The following is a 10,530-nucleotide window of genomic DNA, read 5'->3' as shown; positions in this document are numbered from 1 at the left end:
CTACAGGGAGGAGGTGAGACAGCCTACAGGGAGGAGGTGAGGACTCTGGAGGAGTGGTGCAGGAAACAGCGGAGGGGGGGGGAAATTGATTTGTAAATACAGAGGATTTGATCTTGTTAATACAAGTGGTTTTCCTGTTTTATGACAAATAACATGTTAACCAATATTGAAGAGCATGGAAGGATTGGGTGGTTTTGTAGTGACACGCATACAGACGCACGTGTTTCAGGAAGTCACGCTGCTTAGCAAGTACCGCCTGACACAAGCCCAACTGACTGCCTCAAAAAAAGGTTAGACAGTTCCCCCGGGGACATTTTAAGCTGTGGAGTGAGTTTCTGGTACGTTCTTAGAGTAACTGTCCAGTAAAAATTCAACTTTTAAAAGTTTGTATCTGTTAAAATCAAATAATGTTGACTCATTCTATACTCGTATTTGTAGAAGAAAAAACCCACTTAGAAAAAAGAACACATCCAACTTGTATCTCAAACAGATTTAAAAAAAATGATATTTCTCAGGAAGGATGATGAGCTGGCCAATCATCGGTCTACTGCCATGAATATTTAAATGATTGGTATACGCCAACACCAATTCCAACACAGACAAGCTGCTTTTTACATTCTTAATAAACAATATTTGGAAGGAAATTAATCAATTATAGGTCAGATATCCTAAAAAATCGGGGAGAACTGGATAGTTACTTTAACTCTGTGTCACGTTCTGACCTCAGTTATTTTATGAGGTCTTTGTTTAAGTGTGGTCAGGGCGTGAGTTGGGTGGGTTGTCTATGTTCCTTTTTCTATAATTTGGGATTCTGTGTTTGGTCTGGTATGGTTCTCAATCAGAGGCAGCTGTCAATCGTTGTCCCTGATTGAGAACCATACTTCGGTAGCCTGGTTGTCCCTGATTGAGAACCATACTTCGGTAGCCTGGTTGTCCCTGATTGAGAACCATACTTAGGTAGCCTGGTTGTCCCTGATTGAGAACCACACTTCGGTAGCCTGGTTGTCCCTGATTGAGAACCATACTTCGGTAGCCTGGTTGTCCCTGATTGAGAACCATACTTAGGTAGCCTGGTTGTCCCTGATTGAGAACCATACTTCGGTAGCCTGGTTGTCCCTGATTGAGAACCATACTTCGGTAGCCTGGTTGTCCCTGATTGAGAACCATACTTCGGTAGCCTGGTTGTCCCTGATTGAGAACCATACTTCGGTAGCCTGGTTGTCCCTGATTGAGAACCATACTTCGGTAGCCTGGTTGTCCCTGATTGAGAACCATACTTCGGTAGCCTGGTTGTCCCTGATTGAGAACCATACTTCGGTAGCCTGGTTGTCCCTGATTGAGAACCATACTTCGGTAGCCTGGTTGTCCCTGATTGAGAACCATACTTCGGTAGCCTGGTTGTCCCTGATTGAGAACCATACTTCGGTAGCCTGGTTGTCCCTGATTGAGAACCATACTTCGGTAGCCTGGTTGTCCCTGATTGAGAACCATACTTCGGTAGCCTGGTTGTCCCTGATTGAGAACCATACTTCGGTAGCCTGGTTGTCCCTGATTGAGAACCATACTTCGGTAGCCTGGTTGTCCCTGATTGAGAACCATACTTCGGTAGCCTGGTTGTCCCTGATTGAGAACCATACTTCGGTAGCCTGGTTTCACTTTTGAGTTGTGGGTGCTTATTCCCTGTTTAGTGTTTTTGTCTTTCACCTTACTGGACTGTTCGTTTGTTATTTATTGTTCTGTTCAGTGTTCTAGTACGTCATTAAAAGCTATGAACACTTACCACGCTGCGCATTGGTCCTCCTCTCTTTCTCCCAACGACCAACATTACACTCTGTTAGACACGCATACACACAGACACGCATGCAAACACGCACACAAATGCACGTAGCGATGGGCCAAAGAAATAGAATCTCATTAGTTTTCAGAGACTGTGCCAGCTTGCTCCTACTGGCGATTGCTGGGGTGATGTAGATACATGTCGTCCATGAACATCAGTGTGTGAAATATGCCCCAGTTAGTTAATTTGGTTAATTTGGTTAATTTGGTCTATTAGTTAATTTGGTCAAATATGTGACATTTTTATATCACCGTCACAATCAAATTGTATTTGTGCGAGGCAGAAATCTACACGTTTTCTCAAACACACACATCTCATTTTGACAAAAATAGGTAGAAGAAAGGAGATAAAGAAAGAGTGAGTGAAACAGACAGTCAGAGAGAAAGAGAGAGAAAGAGAAAAAGAGGGAGAGAAAGAGATAAAGATAGTGAGAATGTGAGAGAGAGAGAGAGAGAGAGAGAGAGAGAGGGAGGGAGAGAGAGAGAGAGAGGAGGAGAGAGAGAGAGAACGTGAAAAAGAGTTAGATACAAAGAGTGATAGAGAGAGAGAGAGAGAGAGAGAGAGAGAGAGAGAGAGAGAGAGAGAGAGGACTTCATGAAGGTAGGTTATATCTAAATTAAACACGGATGAAAAATTGTAAAACAAAGGAACATTCTACACCAGATCAATCTAGACACGATGACACTACAATTACATTCATGTTTGGAAGATTAAGGATGAGAGAGAGCTATGTCAACAGGGATAGGATGAGAGAGAGAGAGAGAGAGAGAGAGAGAGCTATGTCAACAGGGATAGGATGAGAGAGAGAGAGAGAGAGAGAGAGAGCTATGTCAACAGGGATAGGATGAGAGAGAGCTATGTCAACAGGGTTAGGATGAGAGAGAGAGAGCTATGTCAACAGGGTTAGGATGAGAGAGAGAGAGCTATGTCAACAGGGTTAGGATGAGAGAGAGAGAGAGAGAGAGATATAGCCATAGCCTGAGGGACACTGAATAATAACATCTGCATAGTAAACAGTAACTTACTTATTATTACTATTATTGTTATTACTATAATTATTAATGTTTACTGTAGACTGTTACCATTTTATTGTTATTATTTTTGTATTTAATTTTGTATTATTATTTACTACCATTTTATATTATTATTTGCTATAATTTATAATTTTGTTACAATGTATATTGTATACATTGTTGCTTTGGCAATATTGACACAATGTTTTTCATGCCAATAAAGCAGCTTGAATTTGAATTTGAATTTGAATTTGAGAGAGAGAGAGAGAGAGAGCTATGTCAACAGGGTTAGGATGAGAGAGAGAGCTATGTCAACAGGGATAGCATGAGAGAGAGAGCTATGTCAACAGGGTTAGGATGAGAGAGAGAGAGAGAGAGAGAGAGAGAGAGAGAGCTATGTCAACAGGGTTAGGATGAGAGAGAGAGCTATGTCAACAGGGATAGCATGAGAGAGAGAGCTATGTCAACAGGGTTAGGATGAGAGAGAGAGAGAGAGAGAGAGAGAGAGAGAGAGCTATGTCAACAGGGTTAGGATGAGAGAGAGAGCTATGTCAACAGGGATAGCATGAGAGAGAGAGCTATGTCAACAGGGTTAGGATGAGAGAGAGAGCTATGTCAACAGGGTTAGGATGAGAGAAAGAGCTATGTCATCAGAGATAGGATGAGAGAGAGAGCTATGTCAACAGGGTTAGGATGAGAGAGAGAGAGAGCATCTCAGGGCTAGAGGCGTCACTACAGACCCTGGTTTGATTCCAGACTGTATCACAGTGGTCTAAGGCACTGCATCTCAGTGCTAGAGGCGTCACAACAGACCCTGGTTTGATTCCAGACTGTATCACAGTGGTCTAAGGCACTGCATCTCAGTGCTAGAGGCTTCACTACAGACCCTGGTTTGATTCCAGGGTGTATCACAACCGGCTGTGATTGAGAGTCCCATAGGGTGGCGCACAATTGGCCCAGCGTCGTCCAGGTTAGGGTTTGGCAGGGTTAGGCCGTCATTGTAAATGAGAATTTGTTCTTAACTGACTTGCTTAGTTAAATAAAAATAAAAATGTAAAAATATCAAGAAGCAACCGTTCACTCTATTTTTACTGAACAACCTTAAAAAAAATGTCATAAAATAAATAATATATATATATATGCCGTCAACTTTCCTCTCTGTTTTACAGACAAAATGACATTTGGTGAGTTTATTTTAATAACAGAAAACAAAAAATATATATTTTAGGAAGTCAGTTTGTACCTTTAAATGTTATTATTAAATTACATTTGACAACTTCTTTATTAATACATTTTGTTGATTGATTTTCCTCGGTTCTGAAGACTGAAAAACAGATCCATCATTCACTACCTAAATTGATCATAAATTGATGATGATTGATGCTTCATGAATTGATCACCAGCCAGAGGAACCTTTATCTGTGCCGACTTTAATTCAAATGATCTCTAAATCCCCATCTGAAACTACTCGGATTAACGTGTCATGACTTTGTCACAGTGCCAACTATCTTGAGACTGCAGATCAGTGCGTGTGTGTATGTGTGTGCTTGCTTGTGTGCGTCAGACCAGTGTGGCATCAAGCCTGACTGCCAATAACAACAACAAGCTTTATTGGAACAGTCTAATGACCAGGGTCAGAACACACTTGGCGGAAGTACAGAGCAACTTGTTTAGTGGAGAACAACACACTGCGGATTTAGACTGGCTTAGAGGTTAACATCGGGACAGTGTGTGCGAGTCTGTGTGTGTGATCAGATTAATCCAACAACCAACTGTTGTGGGTCTCTCTCTTGCTCTCTCTCTCTCTCTCTCTCTTGCTCTCTCTCTCTCTCTCTCTGTCTCTCTCTCTCTCTCTCTCTGTCTCTCTCTCTGTCTCTCTGTCTCTCTCTCTCTCTCTCCCTCTGTCTCTCTCTCTCCCTCTGTCTCTCTCAATTCAATTCAATTCAAGGGCTTCATTGGCATGGGAAACGTGTTAACATTGCCAAAGCATGTGAGGTAGATAATATACAAAAGTGAAATAAACAATACAAATTAACAGTAAACATACAGAAGTTTCAAAATAATAAAGACATTACAAATATTATGTATATATACAGTGTTGTAACAATGTACAAATGGTTAAAGTACACAAGGGAAAATAAATAAGCATAAATATGGGTTGTATTTACAATGGTGTTTGTTCTTCACTGGTTAACCTTTTATTGTGGCAACAGGTCACACATCTTGCTGCTGTGATGGCACACTGTGGTATTTCACCCAGTAGATATGGAAGTTGCAGCTCAGTTTCCACCTCGTTTTGTGGGCAGTGTGCACATAGCCCGTCTTCTCCTGACTCAATAGCAAGGCTATGCTCACTGAGTCTGTACATAGTCAAAGCTTTCCTTAAGTTTGGGTCAGTCACAGTGGTCAGGTATTCTGCCACTGTGTACTCTCTGTTTAGGGTCAAATAGCATTCTAGTTCGCTCTGTTTTTTTGTTAAATCTTTCCAATGTGACAAGTAATTATCTTTTTGTTTTCTCATGATTTGGTTGGGTCTAATTGTGTTGCTGTCCTGGGGCTCTGTGGGGTGTGTTTGTGAACAGAGCCCCAGGACCAGCTTGCCTAAGGGACTCTTCTCCAGGTTCATCTCTCTGTAGGTGATGGCTTTGTTATGGAACGTTTGGGAATAGATTTCCTTTTAAGTGGTTGTAGATTTTAACGGCTCTTTTCTGGATTTTGATAATTAGTGGGTATCGGCCTAATTCTGCTCTGTATGCATTATTTGATGTTCTACGTTGTACACGGAGGATATTTTTGCAGAATTCTGCATGCAGAGTCTCAATTTGGTGTTTGTCCCATTTTGTGAAGTCTTGGTTGGTGAGCTGACCCCAGACCTCACAACCATAAAGGGCAATGGGTTCCATAACTAAACACATCAGCTACTACAGCAACTGAAATGACGACGTGATGTGTACGCCGAGGAACTTGAAACGGTCCACCTTCTCCACTACTGTCCCGTCGATGTGGATAGAGGGCTGCTCCCTCTGCTGTTTCCTGAAGTCCACAATAATCTCCTTTGTTTTGTTGACGTTGAGTGAGAGGTTGTTTTCCTCACTCCTCACTCCGAGTGCCCTCACCTCCTCCCTATTAGGCTGTCTCGTTGTTGTTGGTGATCAAGCCTACTACTGTTGTGTCGTCTGCAAACTTCATGATCGAGTTGGAGGTGTGCATGGCCACGCAGTCATGGGTGAACATGGAGTTCAGGAGGGGGCTGAGAATGAACCCTTTTGAGGATCAGCGAAGTGGAGATGTTGTTTCCTACCTTCACCACCTGGGGGCGGCCCGTCAACCAATCGCACAGGGTGGAGTTGAGACCCAGGGTCTCAAGCTTAATGATAAGCTTGGAGGGTACTATGGTGTTGAATGCTGAGCTGTAGTCATTGAACAGCATTCTTACATAAGAATTTGTCTTGTCCAGGTGGGATAGGGCAGTGTGCAGTGTGATGGCGATTGTTTCGTCTGTGGATCTATTGGGGCGGTATGCAAATTGAAGTGGGTCTAGCATGACAGGTAAGGTGGAGGTGATATGATCCTTGAATAGTCTCTCAAAGCACTTCATGATGACAGAAGTGAGTGCTACTGGGTGATAGTCGTTCAGTTAACTTTGCTTTCTTGGGTACAGGAACAATGGTGGCAATCTTGAAGCATGTGGGGACAGCAGACTGGGATAGGGAGAGATTGAATATGTCCGTAAACACACCAGCCAGCTTGTCTGCGCATGCTCTCAGGACGCGGCTAGGGATGCTGTCTTGGCCGGCAGCCTTGCAAGGGTTAACACATTAAAATATCTTACTCACGTCGGCCACGGAGAAGGAGAGGGGGTCCTGGTAGTGGGCCACGTCGGTGGCACTGCATTATCCTCAAAGCGAGCAAAGAAAGTGTTTAGTTTGTCTGGAAGCAAGACATCAGTGTTCATGACGGGGCTGTACTGACGTTTTGCCTCTTTGATTGCCTTACGGAGGGAATAACTGCACTGTTTGTCCTCGGTCGTATTGCTGGCCATATTCTTGGTTCGAGCTTTCAGTTTTGCGAAAATGTTGCCATATACCCACGGTTTCTGGTTAGGGTAGGTTTCAATAGTCAGAGTAGGAACAACATCTCCTATGCACTTCCTTCTAAACTCACTCACTGAATCAGAGTGTAAATAGGCACGGCTGGCCCTTAGATGTACAAACCCAAGAAGATTTGAGGCTGTAATCACTGTCAAAGATGCTTCAACAAAGTACTCATTAAAAGGGCTGAATACTTCTTTAAATGTGATACTTCATTAAAAAAATAAAACAAATTATAATATCACAATTTTTATTTTTAACTGTTTTTGGTTTGTCATTATGGGGTATTGTGATGTCATTATGGGGTATTGTGATGTCATTATGGGGTATTGTGTGTAGATTTATGAGTGGGGAAATTATTTAATCTGTTTTAGAATAAGGCTGTAACGTAACAAAATGTGGAACAAATCAAAGGGTCTGAATACTTTCTGAATGCACCGTATGTTGAAGGGGGAGGGCGTAAACTGCCTTTCTGTCTCACCCCACGGCCCTGTGGAAAGAAATGTGTGGGGCTTTAATGCCAATTTTAACCGCACATTTGATGTTTGTGTACATACAGTGGGGAGAACAAGTATTTGACACACTGCCAATTTTGCAGGTTTTCCTAATTACAAAGCATGTAGAGGGCTGTAATTTTTATCATAGGTACACTTCAACTGTGAGAGACAGAATCTAAAACAAAAATCCAGAACATCACATTGTATGATTTTTAAGTAATTCATTTGCATTTTATTGCATGACATGAGTATTTGATACATCAGAAAAGCAGACCTTAATATTCGGTACAGAAACCTTTGTTTGCAATTACAGAGATCATACGTTTCCTGTAGTTCTTGACCAGGTTTGCACACACTGCAGCAGGGATTTTGGCCCACCCCTCCATACAGACCTTCTCCAGATCCTTCAGGTTTCGGGGCTGTCGCTGGGCAATACGGACTTTCAGCTCCCTCCAAAGATTTTCTATTGGGTTCAGGTCTGGAGACTGGCTAGGCCACTCCAGGACCTTGAGATGCTTCTTGCGGAGCCACTCCTTATTTGCCCTGGCTGTGTGTTTCGGGTTGTTGTCATGCTGGAAGACCCAGCCACGACCCATCTTCAAAACTATTACTGAGGGAAGGAGGTTGTTGGCCCCATCCATCCTCCCCTCAATACGGTGCAGTCATCTTGTCCCCTTTGCAGAAAAGCATCCCCAAAGAATGATGTTTCCACCTCCATGCTTCACGGTTGGGATGGTGTTCTTGGGGTTGTACTCATCCTTCTTCTTCCTCCAAACACGGCGAGTGGAATTTAGACCAAAAAGCTCTATTTTTGTCTCATCAGACCACATGACCTTCTCCCATTCCTCCTCTGGATCATCCAGATGGTCATTGGCAAACTTCAGACGGGCCTGGACATGCGCTGGCTTGAGCAGGGGAACTTGCATGCGCTGCAGGATTTTAATCCATGACGGCGTAGTTACTAATGGTTTTCTTTGAGACTGTGGTCCCTGCTCTCTTCAGGTCATTGACCAGGTCCTGCCGTGTAGTTCTGGGCTGATCCCTCACCTCCGTCATGATCATTGATGCCCCACGAGGTGAGATCTTGCATGGAGCCCCAGACCGAGGGTGATTGACCGTCATCTTGAACTTCTTCCATTTTCTAATAATTGCGCCAACAGTTGTTGCCTTCTCACCAAGCTGCTTGCCTATTGTCCTGTAGCCCATCCCAGCCTTGTGCAGGTCTACAATTTTACCCCTGTCCTTACACAGCTCTCTGGTATTGGCCATTGTGGAGAGGTTGGAGTCTGTTTGATTGAGTGTGTGGACAGGTGTCTTTTGTACAGGTAACGAGTTAAAACAGGTGCAGTTAATACAGGTAATGAGTGGAGAACAGGAAAGCTTCTTAAAGAAAAACTAACAGGTGTGTGAGAGGCGGAATTCTTACTGGTTGGTAGGTTATCAAATACTTATGCCATGCAATAAAATGCTAATTAATTACTTAAAAATCATACAATGTGATTTTCTGGATTTTTGTTTTAGATTCCGTCTCTCACAGTTGAAGTTTACCTATGATAAAAATTACAGACCTCTACATGCTTTGTAAGTAGGAAAACCTGCAAAATCAGCAGTGTATCAAATACTTGATCTCCCCATTGTAGATGTCATAATGTCTTATGTTTTTCCCCCAACACCACTTTCCATCAGTTTGTATAGCCGACCCTCATGCCAAATTTAGTCAAAAGCTTTTTTGAAATCAACAAAGCATGAGAAGACTTTGCCTTTGTTTTGGTTTGTTTGTTTGTCAGTTAGGGTGTGCAGAATGAATACGTGGTCTGTCGTACGGTAATCTGGTAAAAAGCCTATTTGGCATTTGCTCAGTACATTGTTTTCACTGGGGAAATGTACGAGTCTGCTGTTAAAGATAATGCAGAGGATTTTCCCAAGGTTAATATGGACTTTCTCTCCCTACCTCTCTCTGTTATAAAACCTGTTATAGATAAAAACAGAGCTTTCTCTCCCTACCTCTGTTATAAAACCTGTTATAGATAAAACAGCGCTTTCTCTCCCTCAGTTATAAACCTGTTAAAACAGCTCTCTCTCTCCCTCCGTTATAAACCTGTTAAAACAGCTCTCTCTCTCCCTCAGTTATAAACCTGTTAAAACAGCTCTCTCTCTCTCCCTCCGTTATAAACCTGTTAAAACAGCTCTCTCTCTCCCTCAGTTATAAACCTGTTAAAACAGCTCTCTCTCTCCCTCCGTTATAAACCTGTTAAAACAGCTCTCTCTCTCCCTCCCGCTCTTATAAAACCTGTTGTCACAACCAGGACAATAAGTAACAGCATTAATCACAGATGGTGGGATGGGGTTGTATTAGAAATTAAAATCAGGCCTCTCGAGTGGCATCGCAGTGTTGCGGCGTCACTACAGCCTGGGATCGAGTCCAGGCTGTGTCACAACCAGCCTTGACCGGGAGTCCCATAGGATGGCGCACGATTGGCCCAGAGTCGTCCGGGTTAGAAGAGGGTTTGGTTGGGGGGGGGGGCTTTACTTGGTTCATGGTGGGCCGGGAGCCTGCAGGCTGACTTCACTCATCAGTTGAATGGTGTTTCCTCCGACATTGGTGCAGCTGGTTTCCAGGTGAAGCGGGCGTGTGTTAAAAAGTGCGTCTTGGCGGGTCATGTTTCGGAGGACACATGACTCGACCTTCGCCTCTCCCGATCCCTTTGTGGCGTTGCGGCAATGAGAAAAGATCGTAATCACGAAATTGGGGAGAAAAAGCAGGGTAGAAATGACTAAACATTTTAAATATATGAATATCAGTGAGACATTTCTATTTTATTGGCACACTTGGGACACCTGCCAATGTTATATAGTACCAGTCAAAAGTCTGGACACACCTACTCATTCAATGGTTTTTCTTTATTTTTACTATTTTATACATTGTAGAATAATAGTGAAGACATCAAAACTATGAATTAAAACATATGGAATCATGTGGTAACCAAACAAGTGTTAAACAAATCTAAATATAATTTTTATTTGAGATTCTTCAAAGTAGCCACCCTTTGTTTACTGTAAATTTGTATTGTTTATTTCACTTTTGTATATTA

The sequence above is a fragment of the Oncorhynchus mykiss genome, chromosome 9, assembly GCF_013265735.2.
Source record: "Oncorhynchus mykiss isolate Arlee chromosome 9, USDA_OmykA_1.1, whole genome shotgun sequence".
NCBI lineage: Eukaryota > Metazoa > Chordata > Actinopteri > Salmoniformes > Salmonidae > Oncorhynchus > Oncorhynchus mykiss.
The sequence above is the reverse complement of the archived record's forward strand: the minus strand, read 5'-3'. Positions refer to the sequence as shown.